This window comes from Vidua macroura, chromosome 4 (assembly GCF_024509145.1).
Source record: "Vidua macroura isolate BioBank_ID:100142 chromosome 4, ASM2450914v1, whole genome shotgun sequence".
Classification (NCBI taxonomy): domain Eukaryota; kingdom Metazoa; phylum Chordata; class Aves; order Passeriformes; family Viduidae; genus Vidua; species Vidua macroura.
The window spans coordinates 21,850,202-21,862,735 of NC_071574.1; the positions used below are offsets into that span (position 1 = coordinate 21,850,202).

Below are 12,534 nucleotides of genomic sequence, written 5' to 3' on the forward strand. Positions count from 1 at the left end.
TTGTTCTACGACTCCTTTTTGACCTATCTCTGTCCTAAGTAATCTATTATAACCAAGGACAGTCAGGCCTACAGGGAAAGGGTTATATCTTTTATAAGACCAAAAAACACAGCTGGAAGAAAAACAAGGAAGATTTTTGTCTCAGAGGATTTTCATTAGATTTCTGAGCTCAAAGCTCATTCTCTCCCCTGACTATATTTCTTGGTCAAATAAAAGATATTACTTCTCTTTTCAAGCCTAGCAGGTTCATAGAATTGCACCAGCAGAGCTACAATGACACTTCTGTATGAGCAAGGAGACAGAAGCCTATACAATTCAAAATAATGCATGTTATATATGTTAGGTTATCTATTCAATGTAATCATTCTGAGCATAGTGATAATTAGCACAGACATAGGGCTGATTAGAAAATATTTTTCAAAAGAGAGATGAGCCTAATACAGGTTTCTGGAGATGGGAATAGAAAATGCTAGTGTACTGAAGATAGGGATAGACCTGTTGGAGTGACTTATACTTTGTTTTCAACAGTGAAATAGCATGTAAAAAGTAACAAAAAGAAATATTGAGGAAATTCTCTTATCTATCAAAGTGAGGTAATTATGAATCCCACTAGCAGGTGGAAAAGAAAATTAGTGAATATTTTCCAGTTTAGTACATTTTTAATAATATTCTGAGTTTTCAAATCTATCTTGAAATCACCAAACCACGAGACAGACAGGTTTGGGCATCAGGGATTTAGACTTAGATCAGCTTGTTTGTGCAAGGACTTAGTTCTGCTTGTTCAAGGAATTTAAATTTGCTAAACAATGATGGTTCCTGAGAGCAGGACTGTCATGTGCTGTGTAATGCTTGCACCAAGTTACTGTCAATGCCTTCTTAGAAAGTATGTGGTCTGTACTTTCATGGATTGTAAAGCTAATAAGGATTGAACTGATAAATGCAGATGTTCATGCCAGAAACCAGACAGTCCAATCATGAGAAAAAGGTGTCCTGTAAGGACAATGTGCCCAGGCAAACAAACCGACATAGCTTTCTGATTATTGAATTCTTTGGGGAAACTGCCTGTAATCTCCATAAAGAAGCTATTACATGATATTATTCCATGAATAAATTTGTATATGAAAAATAGATGAATTATTCACTTAGCTTTAGTGCATAGTGGCAATTTGTTTCCTGTAGCAGTACAAATTCTCATTTTAATTAGTGTTTTAATGCACTGAAAAGTGAGCTGAGCTTAGCTCCCAGGTGTTGCACTAAAAATGGAGACCCACTCAGGATCTATTCTTAGAAGAAATATAGTTGCATTTGCAGGTGTAGGGATAGGATTGGATTCTTATATAGGCTAGTGAGGCTTATTTTCATTAAAATCCTCTGGCTTACACCAACCCCAGACTCCAGCCGCAACTGCCTTATATTCAGGTTCATGTTTGCAGAACCTGATTGCATATTAGGAGTGCAATGAAGTGCAGGTTAAGTGAGTAATATATAGCTATGCCAACACAGTTAATGAAAGCAGCTAGGGGAAGCTGTTTGAATCAGAACAAATGGTGACAGACTAATAGCATTCATCTCTGCTTTAGACGAGGGATAGATGCCACACCAGGTAATAGGCTCTTTTGCCTTTTTTTTTTTTTTTTTTTTTAATTCATTTTGTCTCTTGAGCTTGAAGTGAGGGACTTACAGCATATTGCATACTTACCCAGGATTGCATAAATGGAGGTTAGTTTTGCAGGGAAATTTTAAAGACCATAATATTAAAAATTAAAAGATAAGTTTAAAAAATTATTATGAGAAGTTTGTGTTAAAAGTCTGAAACTATACTAATGATATCTTCTTTCTAAGTTTATGAAAACCATTAACAGTCTCCATCAAAACCATAATGGAGATGAATTCTCGGACAAGAATAGTCTTACCAAGGGTCAGCTTTCAAGCAAGCACTCTTTAGTCCTGCAGACATTTACATCTTCTCCAGCAGCTGTTAACCTTAAGGCCTGCTTCTTGGAAGATGATCAGTGTCCCCAAGCAGAAGCTTTGAGTGTACATTGAGAGATAATGCAGTTGTACACACAGGTGTGTGGAGAAAAAGACTTGAGGATTCTGGTTTTGGGCTCTATGCAGCATTTGGAAAGATTATATTTTTTTAAGCCACCCTTCTCAGTTGAAAGAAATTTCTTATATGGTAAGGTAATTGGAGCCTAATTATTAATTTCGTAATGTACTCTTAAGACAGACATTTATTTCTTCTTAAAAGTAGTAGATCTTTTCAAATGAAAAGATGATTTTAAAATAGGTATCATCCCTTAAAATTAAATCCCAGAAAGACTATAGTGAAGGGCACAGTATTACTACTTAGCTGATGAAATTATCACTTCCATAGATGCCAATATGTTCTCAGAAGGATCTTTGCAATATCAAACTAAGGAAAATTCTCAGTGGTTTAAAGTTCTTGGTTTCTTTACTCAATTTCAGCAGTGTGTATGAATCTATTGTAGGAATATAGTGTTCTAGCAAATGTAATTCTCATCATTTGCAAGACAGATTTATCGCGTATTTTGGTAGTTTTAATTGCTAGGATGTATTTCTAATTTTTTGTGGCAAATTCCAGTGTCATTAGAGCAGTGATTTTCATTTGTAACAAAAATTTATTTCAATGATTCAGCTATTCTAGACAGGGCTTACTAGATGTGTCATTTAATCTTTTAAACTAATGAGTTACTATTTTCCACAAGGACCTTTATTTAAGCCTTCAGGTACTCTACAGCATATTATTTGCCATTTAATGTTTAAGACAGCATAAGACATTTACTCACACTAATGCCTCTGTTTCTTTAATGCAGAAGTACCCACTCCTGCATGTGACTCCACTGAAGTAGTTATTTACAGATCCTGATAGGATTTAGATATTCTTCAGTGGAGCATTAGCTAGTAGTAAACCTAGTGGACTCCAAATTTGCTCTCAACCATGTATGTTGTGTAGTATGCACAAGTGTAACATAGATTTTAAACAGGTTCTGTACAGCTGTGGTATCTCCACAGCACTGCCCCCAAGGAAAAGCTGCCAACCAGAATTATACTTTTCCTGCTGGTATGGTGATGATGCCTCTCAAGTGTCATTGGAGGCATCATCAAAAGGCCATAGAAGTAGAGGTCTAGTTTAGGGACAGCCTTTCTGCTACCTAATGATGAAGCAAGTGCCCTCTGGCATATAGAAAGGAATGAAGTTGAATGCATTGACTGGGTTGAAAATGAGTTTATAGTGTTGGTAGTTAGCAAATTGCTTTTCACCATTATCAGTGTAACATTTGGTTGTCAGCATAGCAATTCATGGCCTTTAGATCAAAGATGATTTCAGTAACAGTCTATTGATGCTAAAGAGGCCTTTGCTTTGCAATTAAGGCTAGATCATCTGCAGGCAAAAATTTTAGAAAATATTATCTGGACCCTATAGATGGAGGGACCCCAGGTATTAACCAGACTACATCACTCAAAGATTTCCCAGTGCTCAGTGCTGCTGGTACTTGTGCTGATCTTTAGGACTCTAGGTGAGCACACTTGCTCTCATTGCAGTTGAATTTAGTGGGAAAAAGTTACTTCCTGTAATCCAGGTTGTTGGCCACAACCATCTTCTCAAATTCACTCTTGACCTTTCTGTTCTCCCCTGCCCCAAGTGTCAGGGTCAAAAGAAAGCCTTCAGAAGAGGTGCTGTTTCTTTTTAGCTGGGGCCTGGTACTGATAACTAACTCTGCTTGGTCACTGCTGTGGTAATTTTTTTTATTTCTTTACTAATAGTTCTGATTCCTAAGAAAGCTTCTCTGTGCTGAAGGAGTGGAAAAAACCACCCCACAATCTTATTTTCTTCACTACCAAACTCTCAAAAACGTATGATCCAGTAAATCACTTGTAATATCTGGTCCATAATGCACTAAAAACTGATGACTCTGTAGCCTTATACTCTGTGAGCATGGGTTATACTGGAGTAATATTTTCTAACATAGCAGTGGCAAAATGCAGCTTTGATTTACTAGCCAGTACCAAGCTGGTAAGTCAGTGACATATCCAACTTAGCAGACCTCTTTCTTTCTGCCAACACTAAGAATAAAACCTCAATTTTAGAAACAGAGTATTGATATATGTGTAAGCAAAGACTGTTTCCATTTCTCTGTTTCTCATTTAAGCAGCCCAGGAATCTGAAGAATCAATGGAAAGCAGTTTGTCATCTAGTGCTACTCTTGCTGCATTGCCAGGTTAGCTCCTCTGTAGTGAAGAACTTGAAGGCTTTTATTTGAGTAAAAGCTTGTTTTGGTTTGTCACTTTTTACCTAAGCTCTCCATTCTTTATGTGCTCTCCAGAGTGCCTTCACATATGCACATTTTAAATGGAAATAAGCTAAATTCCCCTTTCATACAAATTTCTCATGGTCCATCAGCTTTTTTCTTTCTTTCTCTTTTTTTTTTTTTTTTTTTTTTTTTTTTTTTTTTTTTTTTTTTTTTTTTTTTTTGATATTTACTTTTTGGTGTTGATGCTTTGTGAGCAGCATTTCCTAGCCCCTGTGCTTGGGAAGCATGTTGCACTAGCATGTATGAAAAGGAGATGCTCTTGTCAGGTCTTTCTTTGTCCTACATTTAAGAAAGAGCTGGCAAACTCTGCTGTGCTGAGCAGCAGAAAGTGTAAGATACTTTGATGTTGTGTAAGTTTAACAGCTTCTGGACAGGTACAGATATGCTTAAAGATATAGAAATTGTCTGTGCTGAACGCTGGTGTGTGTTCTCACAATACCTACATGCTAATTCCTTTGCTTTTCATGTTGGCGATGAGAGGCTGAATGTGTCTGAGGAGACAGGAATCCACGGTCTTTGAGATAAAAATAGTAATCTTATCACAGCTGCCTCTCTTTGACTTTGTATGTGGTATTTGGAGGAAGTGTTTTCATGTCAGTACATCTGCGCCTTGACTAAGAAAGGAGGTGTTTTTCTGTGTCCTTTTCTTATTTGGTGTTTCATGGTGAAGCTGAGAATTGTGTAGCAATGACAAAGATGCTAAGTATAATATGAAATGAGGTTGTTCTATTTCCAAGATTTTCAGGACATGTATTTCCATGGTATGTGCATCCTAGGAGCATCCTCCACCCTTCACCCAAGTCCAGTGAAGTCATGTTTAATGCATGAGGAAAACAACCACAGCAGTACTGCCCAGTGAGCATTCAGTAGCTGAATAAATAACTAAATATACTTTTGAGTAAATAGTGCTGACTTATTGCTTCATTTAAAATCCTTTAGCCTGCCAAATAAAAATGGAGATTCCCATATGCTATGCCTGAAAAAAGTAGACTTCATAGCATTGTATTCATACGAAAAGATAACCAGATGTAGAGTTCCTTGATGCATTACTGTGAAAGCAGTGCGTGATAATTCTGCTTAGACTAAAAAAAAAAAAGCTGAAGAGGTGCCACTCCAATTAGTCCACATGGTCTGTAGCCTCATTGGGCACCATGTATATTTAAACATGAATTCCTTGTCAATTGCCTTTAAAATGAGCACTGATTTCTTTAGTGTAAGCACAGGTCTGTACTACAGTTCTGCTACTGCAGTTCCTGGGCTGGAACTATACAGGGGCCTTTCTTTTCCTCCCCAGCTTGGAGAGTGATGAATCTAGTACATAATTCTCCATGTGGATTTACTTCCAGAGTTGACTCCCAGACTACTAATTCAGTGATTATATTGAAGGGCAGATTTTTATTGCAGAAAAAAACAAAGCCAAGGTGCTTCTCAGCATCTGTGCTCACCAAGCTGACTGCAATGCAGTGCGGAGGTGCCCAAGCAGCTCAGCACTGGCAGCACTCTGCTGCAGAAGCAGGGCGTTCACCATAGGCCACTTTACTCTGAAGAATTCACTTATGTGGTTTGCTGGGCTGGGTTTATTCAGAATGCTGCTCTGTAAACCCACTTCCCTCCAAATGGAACAGTGGTGGGTTTGCTCTGCACTATTATTATTTGGATTTTTTACTGGAATGCTGCTGCTGCCCCCAGAATTCTTGAGGCCTGCAATAGCAAACAGGTTTTGTTGACATTGCAGTTTGACAAGCCATTTCTGAAAATTCAGATCTCAAAAAAGTGCCTTACTGAGGGGAATGGGAGTGTGCTGAAGAATGTTTGAATACTGTCAGGGAACTGATGAGAACCTGAAATGTGCTCTGTGTGTTTTCTTGCTACCTGTGGAGAGGGAGCTTCATGCAACCAAGTGGAAAACAGTGCTTTTCATTGTTTTTCACTGCATAGGTTTGATCAAAGGTTTTATGGTGGTATCAAAAGCTTATATATTGTGATTTAATACAAGCTGGAGTAGTAACCTTGAATATTTTCCCCTGATTGGATAAAGATGCAGTGGTGGACAAAAGTTCAGTGGTGGACCAAGTTCAGTTACAAAACCTGATTTTAAGGTTTTGGTTTTCTTCCAGCCTTACATGACTAAGATAAAAGACATCCTATGTAACTCTTAATATGCTCAATGAGAAAGGAGACAAGCATTTGCAATTAAAAATCAAATTTAAACTGTACAGAAACCTGAACTTCCTTGGTATTATCAGTTACCATGGAATAATTCAGGCATCAGTGAGAAATCTTCCAATGTAAAAAGAAAGTGATATTCATGGTTTTTACTCTGGCAGTATTAAGAAATTTGTTAGCAAAGAGATGAATTCAGTATTGGGTCAAAGAACAGGTTTTTATGAGTATTTGACTTTAATTGAAATATGGAGGCAATGGGAAAAGAGATCAACATCTGACTCATTATTATCCTTGCCTAAGTCTTTTCTTCAGAGTTCTGTAAGGTTGTCAGAGGATGGGAGTGAAAAAAAAAAAAAAAACAGCAAGAAAGATGAAAGCAAAGGAAACAGGGCTCTACAGTAATTTATTTTGTTAAGTCCCATCTCCCTCATAACACAAAAGGAGAAGGATGAGTTGGGGAGAAGTTTCCTGAGAGGACTGCCTGAGAGAAAAGATGATCCAAAGGCAAAGAGAAAGGGTAAAGGACCCAAAAGTGAGTCAAAGCTGGATGTAGTGATAAGTGATGTCCCTTGACCAACCCAAACCCTGGAAAAACAAACAAAGAAAAAATAAAAACAAAACAAAACAAAAAAGACAGGAAAAGGCCACAAGAAATGGAAAGGAAGATCAAGGGAATGAAAAACAGAAAGGACAGAAAGCACATTGAAAGTACCCAGAGAAATGGATGGCAAGAGGTATTGCAGTGTAGGAAAGAGGAAGATAAGCACAGGTTAGGGAGCTGCTGGAAGTACTGAATTCACAGTAAAAAAAGGATTAAAGAAGGGAAAAAAGGGTATTTTCCAAAGTTAAGAGATGACAGAAGGGGAAAATGATAGATTAAGACCACCAAATTTCAAATGAAAGGGAAAGAAAAATAGAGAAAGTAAGCCAGGGATAAAGAGATGATGGGGAGGAGAAGTCAGGGATCATTAGAATGACACCACTAGCTTGGAGGGATGGTTCATTTTCTTTGAGATGTGGTGATTTACTGTACCATTAGATTCTAGAAGCTTGGCCTAAGCACTAAGCATCTGCTTTGTGAGTAGAGCATGCAGTGGGAGAATACCTATGAAGTCTGTGTTGTTTCCCCCATAAATTCAGCATTTGTCAGTGGTCTAAAATACCCAATTATAACTTCTGGCAGCAATCTGGGTCCTTAAGAAAACATTGAGCCAGGTGCTAGTAGGCAAATGAACAGCAGGTTGTAACTTTCCATTAGCTTCTTTTTTTTTTTTTCAGTTCAGTAAGAAAAGGAAATTTGAGTAGTCTCCAAAGCAAAATATTTTATTAACTCTGTTCACTGTTATTCTGCCTTGTGCATTGGCTTTGAGGAAAGAAATTCCTACTGAGGTCACTTGCACTTGTGTCTATGATCAGTTAACAAAACAAATAGCCCACCTCAAGTTCTGCAATTACAATCCTTAGCACACTGGATATAAAACTAAACTTGAGTATTCACATCCCACTAACAGCTTGAAAATAACAGAGCAGGTCTAGGGGCAGGCCATTCCTTCTAGGCCAGAGACAAATTAAAGCAATAAAACACAATGTACAATATAATTAACTGAATGCACAGAACTATATAGATTTCACCACACAGAATGCAGGAGAAACAAATGCTTCTATACATTATCCAATTGTTGAGCACAGTATTTTCTATTGATTTTAACATCTTACTATTTGCTGACTATTACCTAAGCTTTGGTGAAGGCAGCAGTTAAACACAGAAAGCTTTCCTGCTAAGCAGTCCTATTAGGAAATAGCTGCAAAAGCAAAATGGATCCTTACTTCTTTAATCAAGCCCAGGGGTACAAAAGGCCTCAGTTAACCACTGGCCGCCACATTTTTTTGCAGATTTGGTTGATCAACTGTTGGTTGCTGGCTAAAGAGCTGAATGGAAAGGACTCTTTAACCAGGTAACAGAGCATCTGACAACATTTTATGTAACTGACAGTATAATATTGACAACCAAAAGATATATTTCATGGTGTTTCTTCTGTGAGATATAGTCTTTGAGCAATAGGATTTAGTGTCTGATTTCCCAGTTGCTGTTGGACATATTAAACAACAGCTGACAAGAGGTATGAGGAATACTCCGTGCAAAACAATTTCTGTGTTGTCCTGCTTGAATTTTGCCTAAACTGGTGTCCTAGAAAATTTTGCAAATGCTGAATTCACCTTTTTCTTCATTGTTTTTTGTTGTGTGCCCCATTTGAAGTCTTCCCGGCACTCCTGGGAACTCGAATCTTCCAGCTGAGTGTCATTTTGTGACAGCTTCATAGATGGAGTCTTCTCCATTTCTGTGAATTTAGTGTGCTTTGGAATGGAAAAAGGGATTATTAATGCACATTTCTTCCGTTGAAGTTGGATCTTGTAAGAATTCAGTTCCTAAAGTAGGTTGGACCTGGGTGAAAATTGAGGAGGGAGTTTCTGAAGAATATATGGGTACTCCAGGCAGGGAGGCTGCTCTTGCTGTGGATCACCAGCTCTCTATGAACTGCTCTCTCCTGGGCATTTCCACTGGAAATATTTTGTCAGCCTGTCCATACTAAAACAAAGATATTGTTGGGATTTTTTTCTTTAAATGACAGAGAAATAAATGAAAGAGGAGTCAGTGGTCCCAATCCTTATAGATTTGGGTTGCAGATGTAGTGCAGTTTAATCTTTCAGATTTCCATTGTACCTCCTCTAGAGTGTTTTCTGCTTTTGACCCTTAATAGTGTTGTGGTCTGAGTTCCAAGGTGGTTGCATTGGATAAACCAGTTAATTGAAGCAACAGAACACTTTGATGTAGTGACAAGCGCTTAAGTAATTCATCTGTATCAGTATTCTGGTTTTATTCATTTTCTCTGATCATCCTCAATTGTGACCACACGAGGCCAATGTATTTTTCTTGATTAATTGACACAATTTGCACTTTACTCTGCCAGAAAAAGAAGTGAAAGCTCTCAGATATTCAGCAGAGTTCACTGGTTGCATAGGAAGTAGGGGAGGTAAACTGGCTGTAAGCTCTGTTGTAAAGGCATTATAGACTTTAGTGTTCCAAGTTCCTTATAAATAATGAAATTGTAAGTACGCATGAACTAGATTTAAAGAACAAATTAAAGACCTTCCATAATGCACTGTTCATATAGTCAAAAATTTCTAATGAAGAAGGGAAGTAAATTTTAAGCTTTGCCAGCAAAACAGGAGAACAAAGCCCATTTCAACAATGATGATAGCGAGGATAACAAGCTGGGATGTGGGATGAACAGAAAGAGATTGCAAATTGGATATCAAAGGAAGTAGAAGACTGACAACTTTTCCATCTTCATCATATTACATCAAACCTAGCAATGTGAAAGCTGTCATTAGAATAAATAAAAGAAACTGAACCAGAAGTTCAAAGCACTATAAATAATAAATATTGTGTGGTATGAAGATGACAAGCACTGTGCTCAGGAAGAGAGTTCCCATCACCCATCTGCCCAAATCCACCCAAATTAATGTGAGATTCTGTTGTCTCATCTAGTCTCTCATTTCAACCATCAGAGAGAGAACAAAAGTAAAAGGAAGTAACTGCAGAAGCAGCAAATGTATTGCAGAAGCAGTTAAACGAGACAGAGGTGAAGAGGGAGCTTCATGCCACCCATCTCGATGTTTCAGCAGTAGTTAAATTTGCTCCTTGCTGCAATGACAAGCTCAAATTGTCATCAATAAATGTTGATTTGTTTTCTCCTCATAACAGTAAGCAGCTCCCACTCAAAATCAATTTCAACTTTGTTGGCAAGACACTGCACATTTGTCTTCACCATGACTGAGCTGCATAAAGGAACAATTGAATTGAAAATTAAATGAACAATAATTGAAAATAAAAAGTACCTTTTTAAAGGAAAATTAGTGCTATGCTGTGTTGTAATGCTGAATTTTCAGAAATGTTATGTTGGTGGGGGGGGTTGCCTTAAAAAGGTAGGCTTGGGCTAAAAACTTAATTGTATAAATATGTGCACATTAATGTACATAATTAAAAATGGACTTGAACTTCAAAAGGATAAAAAGGCTCTTCAGCAACTTCCTAGGGTTCTGGCAAAAGCAACAGAGTTTCTGCAGTATACATCCGACATATTCGGATATGCTAATTGGATCTAAGTTCTAATTAGTTTCTTTGTGTGACTAAGAATGACAATCACTGAATTAATTTAATGCTGCTTTGTTCTAAACTTAGTACTGTTTTTACTGTTTTTCATACAAAAATGTAGCCCATGAAATTCTTTCCTTTTAGGATGTCAGTGGTTTGTCACATACAAAGTGCAGTGCACATACATTTGCTGCATTTCACTGTACTATTATAGGCCATACACTTCAGCATTTAGGTTATTCAACTCACAGTGTTGCAGGGCTTTGCCAGGGGGGTGGTGAGGACCTGGAATGTGTCAGTAGTCCATCCATGACTAGAGAGCAGCTGGATACACTGTGGAGGACCAGAAAGAAGCAGAGGGGGCCGCTATGATCTCTTGCTGGTCTTCAAGATCGGATGGGAACATGAAGTGGGGAAACCACATGGGGATAATTTGTGCTTTTATTTAGAAACAGCCATAGGAAAGATGAGCAATTTCAAGAGATTAATAGGACATCTGCTTTTGTTTCTCCTTGTATTTTGTCGCTGCTTTCAGTTTCTCTGGGGTTTGGATCTGGTAGATCCTTAGTTCAGTCACTACTTGTGATTACAAGTATGCTCAGCATTACCTTCGCTCGTTCCCTGACTGTAAGATAACCTTCACTTCAGAAGGGCAAGAATTAGCTGTGAGTACTCCTGAAAGCAGAAGAGAGAAGTGATGACATTGTTGTAAGGCCATCTTCCTCTGAGAAACATAGAATCGTGGGATCATTTAGATCAGAAAAGACCTGTGTGACCATTGAGACAAACTTAACTTCTCTATCATTGCAGAAAGTTTTAATTTTTTACAATTTGAGACATTTTAATTTTTTACAATTTGAGACATTCATTTCTTAAGGAAGCATCTTCAAAGAAATTATAAGAATATATTGAAATTAAAAAATTTACAAGCTGCTCTATTCTAATAGGTGTAATGAAGAAAGCATTTCAGATTACCCACTGCTAAAATTGTTAAATAAGCTTATTTAAAGCTTGTTATTTGTTTTCTGTTTCACTTTGAAAGATCTATGAAACACATATACAAAGCCTTTTCACACGAAGGACAGAATTTCTGTAAATTCTGTAAATTCCTGTGCAGCCAAGCCCCTTTCTTTACAAGCCCTTTCAGATGGTTTGAGGCAACCTGCCATTTCTGTGACTCTATTTTCCATGTTTTACAGTTTGTTTCTCTCAGATTATGGTGTTGAATTCTCCAAGAGAATAGTCTTAGTAAAGGCCACTGGAGCCAATAATACCCCACTGATGTTCATCTTGGTTTATCAGAGGGAGCAAGATCTTTTGTTCCTTTAAATAGGAGTCAGAAGATGAGCATCCCTGGAAAGGTTTCATTCACAGTCCATGCAGAAGGTGATTCAGGGCAAGAACCGGTGCCTGTCTCTTTGGCTGTGTAATGACTTCACATAGGCAATTGGTTTACCTGCCATAATTGAGACTCTGCTCCAAAGTCCTCTGAAGTCAGTCTTTGTCCTTCTATTTGGATTTAACACTGGTAATTGTGCACGACAACTGAGTGTGGTAATTTCAAAAATGAAACTTGGCTATCTTGGTGTGTGGTGCTAAGGGATGTGCGGTTGACTGATTTGTTTCTCTATGCTTAAAAAAAAAGCATCTACTATCATACAAAAACCCAGACAAGTTATATTTTCAGAAAAGCTGAACTACAAGTCAGTATCTACTAAACCCAGATTAAAAAGCAGCTAATCCTAAAGACATTCATGAGCAAAAGCTTCATCCACAGAAGCTCATGAAATACAATAGCACCAATGCAAAGAATGGCATAGATGAACTTCTTTTTCTGCATTGTCTGTTGCGGTACTCTCTCAACAGTGTGATGTG

At 37.7% G+C, this 12,534-nt stretch overlaps 1 protein-coding gene across 2 annotated transcripts in view; it reads left to right on the top strand.

Annotated features, from left to right (window-relative positions):
* Nucleotides 1-12,534, top strand: part of GRID2 (glutamate ionotropic receptor delta type subunit 2) — a 671,741-nt gene that overhangs the window by 516,003 nt on the left and 143,204 nt on the right. The gene's annotated exons all lie outside the window — the stretch shown is intronic.